This window comes from Schistocerca nitens, chromosome 1 (assembly GCF_023898315.1).
Source record: "Schistocerca nitens isolate TAMUIC-IGC-003100 chromosome 1, iqSchNite1.1, whole genome shotgun sequence".
In the NCBI taxonomy this organism is placed as follows: Eukaryota; Metazoa; Arthropoda; class Insecta; order Orthoptera; family Acrididae; genus Schistocerca; species Schistocerca nitens.
Genome location: NC_064614.1, coordinates 831,819,950 through 831,823,781, shown reverse-complemented (window position 1 = coordinate 831,823,781; position 3,832 = coordinate 831,819,950). Strand labels below are relative to the sequence as shown.

General features: G+C 49.1%; 1 pseudogene; it reads right to left on the bottom strand.

Annotated features, from left to right (window-relative positions):
• Nucleotides 1–1,980: 1,980 nt before the first annotated feature.
• On the bottom strand, nt 1,981–2,159 carry LOC126204791 (U2 spliceosomal RNA; annotated as a pseudogene).
• Nucleotides 2,160–3,832: the final 1,673 nt, after the last annotated feature.

The window sequence follows — 3,832 nt, the reverse complement described above, 5'->3', positions numbered from 1 at the left end:
CAGAGGCCTTCCGCCGCCGCTTTTATTCCATGCTAGCCACGTATCAGGGCTCTGGCGTTGTATACACTGATGGTTCGATGGTCGCTGTTTGGGTCGGTTATGCTCTAACTCTGGGGGACTATTATAAACAGCGATCCTTACTGGCTGGCTGCAGCGTTTTTACTGCTGAGCTGGTCGCCATCTTTCGTGCCCTAGAGTATATCCGATCCTGCTCAGGTGAGTCCTTCGTCATCTGTGGCGATTCCCTGAGCAGTTTACGAGCTGTCGACCAGTGTTTCCCCGTTCTCATCTGGTGATAGCTGTCCAGGTGTCCCTGGATACTCTTGCCCGTTGCGGCCGCTCTGTGGTCTTTGTGTGGACCCCCATTCATGTGGGTATCCCGGGCAATGAACATGTTGACCGCCTGGCCAAACAGGCCACCAGTGAACCAAACCTGGACATTGGCCTCCCGGAGACTGATTTGCGAGCAGTCTTACGCCGCAAAGTTTTCGCGCTATGGGATGCTGAATGGCGTGGTGTGACCACCCCTAACAAACTCTGTGCCATAAAGGAGACGACGACTGTGTGGCGGTCATCCATGTGAGTCAATCGCAGAGACTCAGTTGTCCTTTGTCGGCTCTGCATTGGCCAGTCCCGGTTGACGCACAGTCAGTTACTGCGCCGCGAGGACCCTCCTCTCTGTTGTTGCAGGGCGGCTTTGACAGTGGCCCACATTTTGTTGGCCTGCCCCCTTTTATCTGTGGTGAGGCAGACATTTGCGCTGCCTGATACGCTCCCTGCCCTTTTAACAGATGACACTGCCATGACACGCTTAGTTTTGCGTTTTTTTCGGGCAGGGGACTTTTATCATTTGCTCTAAGTGTGTATTTTTATTTAGTATTGAGTCTGGCTTCTGGCCTACAGTTTTAGCCTGAGTTTTTAATATGTTTCTCGGTGGTTGGCTTTTCCTTTTTTGTCTCTATGGTCGGCCAACCACTGTCACATACTGTGTGATTTTAATCAAAGTCGAGATGAAAATACCGATGTCATTTTCGGGTATGTTAAAATCATCAAATATCCATTCCTGAACCTCAGAGACCGATGGCCGTCTTGCTGCTCTATCAAAAACGCATTGAATGCTGTTCGATCGATTCGACATATTCCAAGCAGAAAACAACGCTGAAAAACGCGAAAATCAACGACCACGACAGCGAAAAACGACACGCGACCCGCTGCGGAGCACAAACGGACCGCTCCGATGCGGGGTGGTTCTAAGCCAAAAGGCCGAGAAGCGATAAAGAATTTCGAAAATGGCATGGCCTAAATGCTTGCAGCATGTGCTCTCTGCATGTGGGAGTGACACATGGTGGTACGGGCCGATATCTCAACAGGCGACCATAGAAAACGTCGCAGAAGCAGGTGCCAGAACGAACGACAATTCACGAGAGCAATCGTCAACAGCCTAGCACTGCCCTGCACTGCGAGAAGTAAACTGCGTCTCCATTTGAACGGCGCTAGCTCCCAGGGCTGTGGAGAAGCTGTGAGGCCGCCCCACAGCAGCGTCACGCTGGCGCGAGCTACACCTAGCCGACTGCTGACATCGTCAACCGCATACTGCATATGTGTGTGTACACACGTATTCTGCGTGCGTGCGACGGCGACGGCGACGGCGACGGCGACGGCGAGCTAAGGCTATAGCTCCAAAAAATTTATTTACAACTATCTGTGACCGGACCATAAGAGACTCCAACAAGGCATCTGAAGGCACTGTTCTGTGCCCCCATAAATTGCCAGCCTGGTGTAATGCGGCTGCAAGAGGGGTCTGGCTAAACGCAAAAAAAGAAAAAAAATACTTAAGATAATCTTAAATTAATTAAAAGAATACGTGGTGTGTAAGCAGCTAACTACTGGGCACATCGACAACTACAACAAATTTCGCTACCAGCGGAATATCTGACCACTGCAGAATATTAACCCATTTCAGGCTGTGTGTTAATTAATTTTAGGTGGGCCAATCCCGGCGGTACTGCAATGCTGGGCCAACCCGCGACAGAGGTGGAGCAAGACCTTAGCACTCCGTCGTGAGCCAAAAATGAGTTCATATTGTGGTTCTGCGATGCAGGACATATAATAAGAACAGGTACTACACTTTTTTGTTTTTTTATTTTTTTTAAATTTAATATTATCGTCAGAATTTTTTTTTTGGGACACATGAGTCCCTTACAGCCCGACCTTTTCCACACCAATAACGCTGCCATCTGCTAGTGTCGACGCAGCACGTGAAAGGTGGTGTTTCCAGTGGCAAGACCCATTGCAAAAACGAGTACCAAGGGTAGACACACTCTGCTATGCCTCAAGGGGGCGACAACACTCAGTAGAAAACTCAGCTCTCTCTGCAGGTGTGAGGCAAGAGAAGATTTAAAGAAATAAATCAAAGAAACAAATAACCAAAGGAAATCACAGGAGGGTGGCGCACTCAAATGTAACTTAACTGGCTAGATTATCCCATCGCCTATGAGAACAAGACAAATTGTAAACCTGTAAAATCATATGACAGAGAAAATAAAAGGGGATGAAAGAGTTAAAAGTGAACGGAACAAAGGAAATTTCGTCCCCACTACCACGTAACGCAACCTACCTTGGCCACCTCATGTCAGCCCACTCCACCCAAATAACGGAGGTGAAGCGACCATTCCTCAGGACAGATGACCGAAATCTACAACCATGAGTATTGACACAGAACGCGAAAGTGGCGTCACGAGAGGTGTGCCACTACGCGAAAACATAAACCAAAGGTAGGCACACACTGCTATGCCTCATGAAAGCGGCGACAACACCCAATAGACCACACCTCCCACTGCAGGTGTGAAGCAAGTAAAACCTATAAACCATGTAACACAGAGAGGCAAATAATATCACTGGAGGGCAAATGTGATCCTCCAAATGAGTCGTGACATAATGAGGTATAAGGGTTTAAAACAGTAAATAAGGAAAACTAAGAGGAACAAAGGAAGTACCTCACTGCGTTCATGTAGCGTGGCCTACTCCGACCACCTCGCGACAACCCACTCCACCTTTACACCAGAGGTGAAGTGACCAATCCCCAGGGTTCGACTTCTCGAAAATGGGGCACAGAAAGTATTCTGCCTCCGTGTTACTATGGACATGCGGCGGGAAACCGCCTTCAGACTACTATACTTAGCTTCGTTTAACCCTGGGGTGGGTCCTCCTGGTAACGTACGAGGGCAGAGTAACGTACGAGGGCAGAGTAAAGTGCAAGACACTGAGGCACTAAGAAAGGGGAGCACAGAGGTAACAAATGGACAGGTTTTCCAAATTCCCTAAAATTTCCATATTACCATAAGAGAACGCACTCCAGTAACGCCCAGAAGGGCAAAGTCAAATCAAGTGTAAGTCGAAAGGCCGAGGTACAGACTACCCGGACTGCGTGCAGGCAAGCCCTGTATGAGGCACCTCAGCCAACCTGGAAAACCTTTTGGTATCAATGAACCATTGCCGTTTTAAGAAAGCCTGCAAAGGTAGTAGTATATTGCCAGTGGGTTTCCGCCAGACGATGCTGCCTCCAAAGGTATGCCATGAAGGAGACAGCATCAGTTAAGCGAAGGTCACAAATTGTGAAAACAGTGTGGCGCAAGACCCACACCATTGCGTTACGTCGTGTTCGGGGGTTTGTCTGAAGGTCAGGGGTGAGAAAGCAGTCAGTTGGCACGTTGTCCGGCGTAGTCCTACCGATCAGCGCCAACAAAACACGCACGAGGTCCCACATCTCCGTGACATGAGGGCATAAGAGACGATGCTCTCTGGTTTCCAAGTCACCACATTGGCTGCAGGC